This window comes from Bombina bombina, chromosome 3 (genome assembly GCF_027579735.1).
Source record: "Bombina bombina isolate aBomBom1 chromosome 3, aBomBom1.pri, whole genome shotgun sequence".
Lineage (NCBI taxonomy): Eukaryota > Metazoa > Chordata > Amphibia > Anura > Bombinatoridae > Bombina > Bombina bombina.
In genome coordinates this window covers 35673420-35686773 of record NC_069501.1, presented here as the reverse complement: position 1 = coordinate 35686773, position 13354 = coordinate 35673420, and the positions used below count along the sequence as shown (strand labels likewise).

General features: G+C 42.1%; 1 protein-coding gene across 2 annotated transcripts in view; it reads right to left on the bottom strand.

The window, feature by feature from the left end:
• The window catches only part of LOC128652821 (phospholipase A1 member A), a 190215-nt gene that overhangs the window by 78153 nt on the left and 98708 nt on the right, over positions 1-13354 (bottom strand). The window lies entirely within an intron of this gene.

Here is a 13354-nt window from a genome sequence, read left to right as displayed (position 1 = left end):
GACATCACTATACAGGACTTCTCTCATGCGGCACCAGACCCTCTGGAACGCACTTCCTCGAGATGTCAGACTTGCCCCTAACCTCTCCTCCTTTAAACGTTCCCTAAAGACCTTTCTGTTCAGGGAAGCTTATCACCCGACTTATTAACAAACTAACTTCACTTAACTAACATTTGCCCTCTATCTCCTCACTAATATCATTCTCACCTTTGCTGTCCCCACCCCCTGTTTCCCATCCTCCTACCCGTCTAGATTGTAAGTTCCCATGGGAATAGGGCCCTCAATTCCCCCTGTATCTGTCTGTAAAATTTTGTGTCTTATTGTATTGTTTCTCCATTGTACTGTTATCCTTATACCCATGGGCAGCACTGCGGAATCTGTCGGCGCTTTATAAATAAAGAATAATAATAATAATAATAGGGGTTAATAAGTATAATGTAGGTGGCACCGGTGTCGGGGCGGGAGATTAGGGGTGTTTAGACTTGGGGTACATGTTAGGGTGTTAGGTGTAAACATAACTTTTATTCTCCCATAGGAATCAATGGGATATCGGGCAGCAGCGAACATGAGCTTTCGCTGCTTTCAGATTCCCATTGATTCCTATGGCATCCACCGCCTCCAGTGCGGCGGATTGAAAACCAGGTACACTGGGCCGGAATAGTTCAGAGCGTACCTGGTAGACATTTGTTAACTAGCAAAAGTAGTCAGATAGTGCCGAATTTGCATTCAGAACATCTGTAGTGATGTAAGCATCGATCTGTGTCGGACTGAGACCGGCGGATCGCATGTTACGTCACAAAATTATACTTTGCCGGTCTGTAGGCTTTGATAACTAAGGAGAATCAAGCTCGCCACAATTACGCTGCGGAATTCCAGCCTATTTGCGGTTGACGGCTTGATAAATAGATGCCTAGATGTCTGTCTGAAATCCTTAGAGCTTTGACATACTTTGTAGATGCTACTAACATATAAAGAGTGAAAATATTTTTCAATAGAATTCTTAGGATTAGGACATAAGGAAGGTGTATATTTTCCTTATTAATGTTCTTAGAATTCACAACTTTAGGTAAAAATGTGAAAGAAGTCTGCAAAACAGCATTTTCTTTCCTAAGATATGGAGAGTCTACAACGTCATCAATTACTTGTGGGAATATCAATCCTGGCTAGCAGGAGGAGGCAAAGAGCACCACAGCAAAGCAGTTAAGTGTCACTCCCCTACCCACAATCCCCAGTCATTTTCTTTGCCTCTGTCAATGGAGGAGGTAAAGTTTGGAGTCTGATGAAAATTTGATTTCTTTTCACTATAAGCAAGATTTTTTGGGTATAGCTGTAGTCCACGTCAATCTCTGCAGTAGAGTAGTGGTGGCTTTAAAGCAGTTAGAAAGTTGTGAAGTAGTCCTTGCTTGGTTTTCTAACATATGTGCTGCCCATGGTATATAAAGCCAGAGTAGATTTACTTCTTTCTTTTCCTACAGGTCTCTGTAAGGAATATGTGTCCTTTCATGCCTTGTGAGCTATTTACCTGCCGGACAGCTAGATTGCAGGTAAGTGCTTTTTTGTGTTCTAGGTATGGAGACTGGCACTTTAAGGGATTTCCCTGCAACAATTATGGGGACAAAATAGATCCTTAGTAAGGCTTTTGTATTGGCAGAGTGCAGGCACATTTGTGATTAGAGACTAACGGTTAATCCTTTTTATGGACATGAAGGGGTTGACTGTTTTTATATGGCTCATCATTTTAATTTATTTAAATAACTTCCCTCTACTTATTTATTGTATCTAACTGGGATTGGGCAGTGTGTAGTTTAAGGCACTGTTGTGTTTTAACTAGTATGTCAGCTAGTCTCCTTTGCTTTGGAGCTGTGTCACTTTCCGGAGGGCAGACTTAGCCTGAGGGGCAGGTAGGGACCTCAGTTTCAGCTGAGGTGTAGAGGTTTCATTTTGGGGTGTAATTTAAGAGCAATATCGCTCTGAATATTTAAAGTGAAATTGTTACCGCTCTGAGGGGAAATATTGAAAAATGTAAAGTGACATTAGCTTTTCACATAAAATGTTTTTCTTTTCTATTTTGGGGTTATTTTTATTGACAATATGTAGACGGATCAAGATTCCCTTCCTTGTTAATGCAATTTTGTACTTCTTGTTTAGCTATAGAGTGTAAAAATACATTTTGCCCACTGAGCCTAATGTCTCTCAGGATGCTGCTGTTCAGGCAATGCCACAGCCTTCTCCTTAGATGTCCTAAGCCTCTATGGCATCACATACTGTGCCTGCAGTTCCTCTCAGACTCCTGGAGGAGTTTATTTGCCTGCAGAAATTGCTGCTCAGGTATCTTCTGCGGTATCTGCGGCATTATCTGTTTTTTCCTATGCTAAAGGGAAAACACAAGAAGAAAATTAAAGATTCAGATAGTAAGGTTTCTTCTCCTCCTTCTGCTACACAGGTTGATATCCCCCATAAGTCTGATGAGGAGGATACATCAGTAGCCTCTGAGGGTAAGATCTCAGATTCGAACAGTATAATTCCTTAATCTGATACGGAAGAAGTAAACTTCAGGTTTAAGCTTGAACACCTTTTGTGTACTGTTAAAGGAGGTATTGGCTACTTTGGACGACTCCGATACTCCTGTCACTGTCAACCCTAAGAAATCTAGTAAACGTAATAAATACTATGATTTTCTTTCCTCTGTGGAGGTGTTTCCTGTTCCTAACCGTGCGACAGAGATTATTTCACAGGAATAGGAGAAGCCAGAGATTCTTTTTTCCCCGTCTCCCATCTTTGAAAAGATGTTTCCTGTCGCTGGCCCCATTAAAGGTTTATGGTGCATGGTGGCTAAAGTGGAAGTGGCCATTTCTACTCTGGCTAAGAGAACTACGATCCCTATAAAAGATAGTTGCTCTTTTAAGGATCCTTTGGACAAAAAGCTGGAGGCTTATTTGAAAAAAATGTATGTTCATCAAGGTTTTCAATGACAACCTCAAGATTGTATTGCCACTGTGTCTAGTGTTGCATCTTATTGGTGCAACGCCTTGTCTGAATCAATTTTGGAAGAGACTTCTTTGGAGGAGATCCAAGACAGGATTAAGACTCTCACACTAGCCAATTGCTTTATTTCTGATGTTACCATGCAAGTTATTAGACTGGGAGCCAAGATACCAGGCTTCACTGTCCTACCCTGCAGGGCATTGTGGCTAATATCTTGGTCAGATGTTACCTCTAAGTCCAAGCTTCTGGCGCTTACTTACAAGGGTAAGACTTTGTTTGGGCCTGGTCTGGTAGAAATAATTTCTGATATTTCAGATGGAAAAGGGTCTTTTCTACCACAAGACAGAAGAACAGACCTAAAGGTCGTCAAAGTAATTTTCATTCCTTTTGTAACTTTAAAGGAAAGTCTTCCTCTCCCTCTTCCATGCAGGAACAGTCCAAGTCTTCTTGGAAACCCAATCAGTCTTGGAACAAGGGGAAGCAATCTAAGAAACTCACAGCTAAGTCTAAGTCAGCATGAAGGGTTTGCCCCCGGTCCTGGATCGGATCAAGTGGGGGCAGATTTTCCCTGTTTTATCAGGCATGGATATGAGACTGTGGACATAGTATCCCAGGGTTACAAGATCAAATTCAAGACTTTCCCTCCCAAGGGCAGATTCTATCTCTCAAGATTATCTACAAACCAGGTAAAAGGGAGACATTCTTGAACTGCGTTTGGGACCTTTCTTCCCTGGGAGTGATAGTTCCAGTTCCAGTAAGGGAAAATGGCCTAGTATTCTATTCAAATCTGTTTGTGCTTCCCCCCCCCCAAAAAAGAGGGAACCTTTTGACTCATTCTAGACATAAAGTGTCTCAACAAGATAAGTACCGTCCTTCAAAATAGAAACCATTCGCTCCATTCTTTCTTTGGTCCAGGAGAGTCAGTTCATGACGACTGTAGACCTAAAGGATGTGTATCTTCATGTTCCCATCCACAGGGATCATCACAAGTTCCAGAGATTCGCCTTTCTTGACAAACAGTTTCAGTTTGTGGCTCTTCCATTTGGCCTTGCCATAGCTCCCGGAATTTTCTCATAGCAGTGATCAGGTCTCGGGGAATTGCAGTGGCACCCTACCTGGATGAAATATTGGTTTAGGTGCCATCTTTTCAACAAGCAAACTATCATACAGAGATCTTGTTGTCTTTTCTATGTTCCCACGGATGGAAAGTGAATCTGGGAAATAGTTTCCTTGTTCCAGCTACAAGCGTAGTCTTCTTAGGAACCATAATAGATTCTCTATCTTTGAAGATTTTTCTGACAGAGGTCTCTACAGACTACTGTTCGGCCATCAGTAACTCAATGTATTGAGGTAATTGGTCTGATGGTTGCTTCCATGGACATCATTCCCTTTGCTCTAATCCATTTGAACACTCTGCAGTTATTCATGCTCAGACAATGGAACAGAGACCATTTGAATCTGTTTCAGAAGATAGATCTAGACCAGTTGATAAGAGACTCTCTCCCATGGGGGCTTTCTCAGAAGAATCTGTCTCAGGGCACATGCTTCTGGAGACCTTCCTGGGTGATTGTGACCATGGACACCAGCCAACTAGGCTGGGAAACAATCTGAGACTCATTAAAGGCACAGGGACTTTGGACTATGCTCTCTCCCTAATCATCTTGGAGTTGAGAGCGATTTACAATGCTCTGATGGCTTGGCCTCATTTGTCCTTAGCACGGTTTATCAGATTCCAGTCAGAAAATATCATCTCAGTGGCTTAGATCAACCACCAGGGAGGAACTCGGAGTTCCTTAGCCATGAAGGAGGTGGCTCGGATTATTCAGTGGGCGGAAGCTCACAATTGTAATCTGTCTGCCATCCATATTCCAGGAGTGGACAACTGGGAAGAAGATTTTCTGAGCAGACAGACATTTCTTCCCGGAGGTGTTCTCCAGGTTAACCCTCAAGTGGGGGGTGCCGGAGTTGGATCTGATGACATCTCGGCAGCACGCCAAACTTCCAAGGTACAGTTCAAGGTCAAGAGATCCGCAGGCCGCCCTGATAAATGCTCTGGCGATTCCTTGGGATTTCGGTCTAGCATTCCTGTTTCCTCCGTTTGCGCTCCTTCCACAAGTCATTGCTCGTATAAAACAAGAGAGAGCATCTGTAATTCAAATAGCTCCTGAATGGCCTTGCAGGATCTGGTATGCAAACCTAGTGAATATGTCATCTCTTCCGCCTTGGAGGTTGCCTCTGAGGAAGGACCTTCTAACTCAGGATCTATTCCTTCTCTTATCTCATTTTCTCTGAAGCTGACTGCTTAGAGATTGAACGCTTAGTTCTTCTGAGCGTGGTTTTTCTGAGTCGGTTATTGAGACTATGATCCAGGCTTACAAGCCTGTTACTAGAAAAATTTACCATAAGGTATGGCGTAAATACCTTTATTGGTGTGAATCCAAAGGCTACTCTTGGAGTAGGGTCAGGTTTCCTAGGATTTTGTCCTTTCTCCAGGAAGGTCTGGAGAAAGGATTATCAGTTAGTTCTCTGAAGGGTCAGATTTCTACATTATCTAATTTGTTACACAAGCGTCTGGAGGATGTGCCAGATGTTCTATCTTTTTGTCAGGCCCTGGTCAGAATCAGGCCTGTGCTCCTTGGAGCCTTAGGCCTCTAGTTATGAAGCTGTCTACTTACTTGCATTCGCCAGCCCAATACGCTCACCTAAGCTCGCCTAACATCACTGCCGTGGACCTGAATACGTTCGCCAAAGTTATCAAGAAAGCTGTCAAGAAGCCGCGCACCAAGTACGGAGCGATGAGCAGCGGACTGTTGTTAACTGACAGTCATCGATCTCGCTGCTCATCGGCTTCTTCGCAGCTTTCTTGCTAGCCTGTCACTAAGCACCAACACTATACTATACTGTTTTACCCCCTAAACCACAGCACCCGGAGCCACCCGCACCTAAATAAACTCATTACCCCCTAAACCGCCGCTCACGGAGCCCGCCGCAAGTATATAAATATATTAACCCCTAAACCGCTGCTCCCGGACCCCGCCGCCACCTACATTATACCTATTAACCCCTAATCTGCCGCCCCCTATACCGCCGCCACCTACATAAAGTTATTAACCCCTATCCTGCCAATCCCGACCCCGCCACAAATAAATTAATTGTTTTGCCCCTAAACCGCCGCACCCGGAGCCCTCCGCCACCTACATTACATTTATTAACCCCTATCCTGCCCCCCCCTACACCGCCGCCACCTACAGTACATTGATTAACCCCTAATCTACCCCCCTACACCGCCACCACTATATTAAATGAATTAACCTCAAAACCTAAGTCTAACCCTAACCCTAACACCCCCCAACAAATATTATTTCAATTAATCTAAATAAATATTCCTATCATTAAATAAATTAATCCTATTTAAAACTAAATACTTACCTTTAAAATAAACCCTAATATAGCTACAATATAAATAATAATTATATTGTAGCTATCTTAGGATTTATATTAATTTTACAGGCAACTTTGTATTTATTTTAACTAGGTACAATAGTTATTAAATAGTTATTAACTATTTAATAGCTACCTAGTTAAAATAATTACAAATTTACCTGTAAAATAAATCCTAACCTAAGTTACAAATACACCTAACATTACACTATCATTAAATTAACTGCAATGATCTAAAATAAAATACAATTAAATAAAATAAACTATATTACAAATAAAAACAAACACTAAATTACAAAAAATAGAAAAATATTATAAGAAGTTTAATCTAATTACACCTAATCTAAGCCCCCTAATAAAATAAAAAATCCCCCCAAAATAATAAAAGTAACCAGCTCTTTTACCAGCCCTTAAAAGGGCTTTTTGCGGGGCATTGCCCCAAAGTAATCAGCTCTTTTACCTGTAAAAAAAAAAAGCAATACAATACCCCCCCAACATTACAACCCACCACCCACACACCCCTACTCTAAAACCCACCCGATCCCCCCTTAAATAAACCTAACACTAACCCATTGAAGATCACCCTACCTTGAGCCGTCTTCACCCAACCGGGCCGAACTCTTCATCCGATGCGGGCACAAGTGGTCCTCCAGCCGGGCAGAAGTCTTCATCCGATTGGGGCAGAAGAGGTCCTCCATCCAGCAGAAGTCTTCATCCAAGCGGCATCTTCTATCTTCATCCTTCCGGCGATGAGCGGCTCCATCTTGAAGACCTCCGGTGTGTAACATCCATCTCTACCGACGACGTAGGTGGCGGCGGTATAGGGGGCGGCAGATTAGGGGTTAATAAGTATAATGTAGGTGGCGGTGGTGTAGGGGGGCAGATTAGGGGTGTTTAGACTCGGGGTACATGTTAGGGTGGTAGGTGCAGACACTTCACATAGGAATCAATGGGATATCGGGCAGCAGCGAACATGAGCTCTTGCTGCTGTCAGACTCCCATTGATTTCTATGGGATCCGCTGGCTCGGAATAGTGGCGAGCGTACCTGGTAGTTCTTTGATAACTAGCAAAAGTAGTCAGATTGTGCCGAACTTGCGTTCGGAACATCTGGAGTGATGTAACAATCGATCTGTGTCGGACTGAGTCCGGCGGATCGTATGTTACGTCACTATATTCTACTTTTGCCGGGCTGTAGGGCTTGATAACTACAGCGAATCAGCCTCGCCACAAATACGTTGCAGAATTCCAGCGTATTTGCGGTTGACGGCTTGATAACTAGAGGCCTTAGCCTTGTTCTTGAAGTTTTTCAGCAGGCTCCGTTTAAGCCATTCTATTCCATAGATATTAAGTTGTTATCTTGGAAGGTTTTGTTTCTTGTTGCTATGTCCTCTGCTCGGATAGTTTTGGAACTCTCGGTTTTGCAGTGTTATTCGCCTTACCTTATCTTTCTTGCTGATAAGGCGGTTCTTCGTACTAAGTTGGGTTTTCTTCCTAAAGTGGTTTCAGACATAAATATTTATCAGGAAATTGTTGTTCCTTCTCTATATCCCAATCCTTCTTCTCATAAGGATTGTTTGTTGCACAACTTGGATTTTGGGCTCTATCTTCCTACAGGCGACTAAAGATTTTCGATTGTCCTGTTTGTTTGTTTCACTGGAAAATGTAAAGGTCAGAAGGCTACTGCTACTTCTCTTTCTCTCTGGTTGAGAAGACTGGGGGTTGTGGGTAGGGGAGTGACACTTAACAGCTTTGCTGTGGTGCTCTTTGCCTCCTCCTGCTGGCCAGGAGTGATATTTCCACTAGTAATTGATGATGTTGTGGACTCTCCATATCCGGAAAGAAAGAAATTTATCAGGTAAGCATAAATTGTGCTATCTTGATGGAAAATCAGATAAGGAGACTCACAAGAGAGAGCAACAATTCAAAAACTCTTCTAGCAGAAGAGATGGCCAATAGAAACAATACTTTCCAAGAAAGGAGTTTAATGTCTAAAGAATACATAGGGGCCTATTTATCATATGTCTGTCGGACCTGATCCGACAGTGCGGATCAGGTCCGACAGACATCGCTGAATGCGGAGAGCAATACGCTCTCCATATTCAGCATTGCACCAGCAGCTCACAAGCTGCTGGTGCAACGCCACCCCCTGCATACTCACGGCCAATCAGCCGCCAGCAGGGAGGTGTCAATCAACCTGATCGTACTCAGAGCAGAGCAGGCGGACAGGGTTATGGAGCAGCGTTCTTTAGACTCACCAGAAACACGGGCCCACAAGCTCCGTTCGGAGCTTGATAAATGGGCCCCATAGGCTCAAAAGGAGGAGCCTGCAAAATCTTTAATTCCAAATTAAGACTCCAAGGAGGAGAAAAAGATTTAATAACCGGTTTAATTCAAATTAAAGCCTGGACAAAACAGTAAATAATAGCAAGATTGGGAATCTTTCTGTGAAATAGAACAGAAAGAGCAGTGAATTGTCCTTTTAAGGTATTGGCAGACAAACCTTTATCCAAACCATCCTAAAGAAACTGGAGTATCCTAGGAATCCAAAAGGAATGCCAGTAATAATCATGTGAAGAACACCTTGAAATATAGGTTTTCCAAACCTTATGGTATATTTTCCTTGAAACAGGCTTACAAGACTGAATCTTAATGTTAATTACGGAGACAGAGAAACCCCTATGACTGACGACTAAACGTTCAATTTCCATGCCATCAAATTTAGAGATTTGAGATCACGCTGGTGCTATCAAAAACACAAAAGATTGTTCCATTATGATCTTTGAGATTACTCTTTGAAGTAGAACCAGAGGAGAAAAATGTAAGCAGGCTGGAAAGACCAGGGACCTGCTAGAATGTCCATCATTTCTGCCTGAGGATCCCTGGACCTGGAAAGGTACCTGGGAAGCTTCTTGTTAAGACAAGAAGCTATCAGATATATCTCTGTAGAGCCCCACATCTGTACAATTCAATAGAATACATCTGGGTGGAGAGAATGGAGCTTGATGCCCCGTGTTTCTGGTGAGCCTGCAGACTCGCCAGAAACAGCAGTTATGAAGCAGCGGTCACAAAGACCGCTGCTCCATAACCTGTCCGCCTGCTCTGAGCAGGCGGACAGACATCGACGGAAATCAACCCGATCGAGTACGATCGGGTTGATTGACACCCCCCTGCTGGCGGCCTATTGGCCGCGAGTCTGCAGGGTCGGCGTTGCACCAGCAGCTCTTGTGAGCTGCTGGTGCAATGCTGAATATGGCGAGCGTATTGCTCGCCGTATTCAGCGAGGTCTGTCAGACCTGATCCGCACAGTCGGATCAGGTCCGACAGACCTTGAAAAATTGGGACCCAAGCCTGAAGTGCTCTGAAGAGAGCACAGAGTTCCAAAATATTGATTGGTAACCTCTCTTTCAAGGATTCCAAACTCCTTGTGCTGTCTGAGACCCCCAGACAGCTCCCCAACCTGTAAGACTTGCATCTGTCATGATAACAGACCAGATAGGACGAGCAAAAGAGGCCCCTTGAATAACCACCAAGTCAGAGAGAGTTGAGAGTTGGGATTTAAGTATATCTGTTTTGATATTCGAGTGTACCAAGATATCGTCCAAATAAGGAAACACCGCAATACCCTGCTCTCTGATTCCAGATAGAAGTGCACAGAGAACCTTTGAGAATATTCTCTGAGCTGTTGCAAGGCCAAATGGAAGAGCGACAAATTGGTAATGCTTTTCTAGAAAAGAGAATCTCAGAAATTGATAATGATCTGGGTGTATTAGGATGTGAAGGTAAGCATCCTGTAAGTCTATTGTGGACATAAAGGGACTTTTCTGAACAAAGGGCAGAATAGTCCTTATAGACACCATCTTGAATGTTTGGACTCAATTACAAAACGATTTAAAGTTTTCAGATCCAAAATTGATCTGAAAGAATTTTCCTTCTTTGGGACAATGAAAAGATTAGAATAAAACCCCAACCCTTGTTTCTGTAGAGGAACTGGAACAATTACCCCTAAGAGTAGATCTGAAACACATTTAAAAAATTCTATAGGCATTTACTGGGTGTTTTGGAACATGGGTGAGAAAGAATCTTCCCATGAATCCAATTGGATACCCCTGAGAAATGATGTTCTGAATCCACTGATTTTGGACAGAGTCTGCCCAAAAATCTTGAAATAATTTTAGTCTGCCCCCAACAAGAAGAACTGGATTGGGGGCCACACCTTCATGCTGGTTTAGCTGCTGGATTTAGTTTATTATATGGTTTGGATTTATTCCAATTTGGAGATGGTCTCCAATTAGAGCCAGAGGGTTTAGGGGAGGGAGCAGTTTTCTGTTCTCTATTCTGACAAAAGGAGCAAAAAACGATTAGTAGCTTTAAATTTCCCCTTAGATTTTTTGTCTTGAGGAGGAAAAACTCCTTTACCCCCAGTAATAGTGGAAATAATATAATCCAATTGAGAACCAAAAAGGTTTTAACCTTGAAAAGAAAGAGATATTAATCTTGTTTTAGATACCATGTCAGCATTCCAAGATTTAAGCCATAAAGCTCTTCTAGTTAGAATAGCTTAAGACAGATTTGATGTTTGATTTCATAACATTAAAGATAGCATCACAAAGAAAATGATTTGCATGTTGAAGTAAAATAATAATGTTAGATAATTCAGGATCTGAAGACAACTGCTGAAACTAAGCTGTTCAACCAAAAGGTAGAAGCAGCAGCAACATCAGCCATGAATATTACAGGTCTATGAATATAGCCAGTATGTAAATATGCCCTTCTAAGATAAGATTCAAGCTTCCTATCTAAAGGGTCATTAAAATAAGGGCTGTCTTCCATAGTAATGGTAGTACGTTTAGCAAGAGTCAAAATAGCCCCATCAACTTTAGGGACTGTTTCATAAAGTTAAAAATTAGCAACAGGCAAAAGATACAATTTTTTAAACCTAGAAGAAGGGTTAAAAGATTACCAGGTTTAGACCATTCTATAGCAATCACATTAGAGATAGCATCTGGAATAGGAAATACTTCAGGAGTAATAACAGTAGTCTTAAATATAGAATTTAAATGATAACAAGATTTATCATCAGGAGGTTTAGACTCCTCAATCGCCAAAGTAAATAATACTTATTTTAAAAGAGTGAATATGTTCAATCTTAAATAAAAAAGATTTGTCAATTTCTGTCTCTGATGTACGATCCTCTGAATCAGAGGAACCCCCATGAGAAAAAGATACATTAGTATGCTGTCGGTCAGTACAATATTCACTAGATTTTGAAAAGTTCTTTTACGTTTATTTGAAGGCGGAGTAGCAGTCATAGGCCCCAAGTTATCAAAGTCTGGCGGACCTGATCCAACAGTGTGGATCAGGTCCGCCAGACTTCGCTGAATGCGGCGAGCAATACGCTCGCCATATTCAGCATTGCACCAGCAGCTCACAAGAGCTGCTGGTGCAACGCCGCCCCCTGCAGACTCGTGGCCAATCGGCCACCAGCAGGGGGGTGTCAATCAACCCGATCGTACTCGATCGGGTTGATTTCCGGCGATGTGTGTCCTGCTCAGAGCAGGCGGACAGGTTATGGAGCAGTGGTCTTTGTGACCGCTGCTTCATAACTGCTGTTTCTGGCGAGTCTGAAGACTCGCCAGAAACAGGGGCCATCAAGCTCCATACAGAGCTTGATAAATAGAGCCCATAGCCTTCTCTATGGCTGCAGCAATAAAATCTTTCATTTCTGCAGGAATGCCTTTTCCATTAGACTGAGATGGAATAACAGTGGATGCATTTGTACTCATAGAAATATTATCATCATGCAATAAATTATCAAAACAAGAGCCACATAATTGAACTGAAGTATTTTACAAAAAGCACACTTAGCTTTGGTAGAAATATGTTCAGGCAGCTCATTTTCTATGGTAGCGTCTGAGGCAGGTTCAGTTTGAGACTTCATGGCAAAAAAAGGTACAAAAAGATATAATTAGTTGCCAAACATCACATGCTCCTTAATACAGCAGTACTTTTTAAGAGGAAATGGGAAACAATGATATTAAAATAATAACATTATAATAAAACATTGATGAAGATGGAAAATCAAAGTTGATATATAGTTCTGTAAAAATTGAGAGAGCACAGAGTGAAGTGGGAGCAGGTTTTTTAAGCTGAAAAAAATCACGACAAAAATGGTGCATCACATATGGCTAATCATAAATGACGCGATACATCACTCGGGATGCGCCACAAATTATGCGGCGCGTCACCTGCGACACGTGAAATGTAAAAAAAATTTAAACTCTGAGTATACAGAGATAATGGAATGTTTAATTAACTCCCGAACACTAAAAAGCAATGTTTCACAAACTCATGCTGCATTTATGACACTTAAGGAAAAATAAGCAACTTGTTTGCAGATGAATCCCTGCGACCGATTTACAGAGAGCCTTATGAAAAGCTTTCCCATAGGCGAAAACCTGGTATCATCAGGCAATACTAACTTCAGATTCCTCAGACAAACACTGCACTTAGAGAGGAACTGGGCTTCAATATGCTTAGAAGCGCCTTTTACTGAAGAATCAAGCACATCTTGCTTCACCACCTTCTAAGGAGACAAAGTTTTAAAACTGAGATATGAGTGAGTTGGGCGGGGTATTTATAGGCATTTAAAGTTTGGGAAACTTTGCCTCTTCCTGGTAGGAATGCGTATTGCATCAGTAACAAGCTTGTGGACTCTTGCCACCTATATGAAAGAAATAACATTTTCCTGTATGTGAAGAACACTTAAATGTGAAATATTAATAACTCCTACCGGGTTAGCGAGCAAGTGATAAGTGTTAGGTTTTTTTCTTATGCGCACTCCATTTCTAAGGGGAGAAGTTAGCAAGATCACAATATCTGAAGTTCTGAAGTTTGTGAGCATCAGGTTTCACTTGTGTGCAAAAGTTT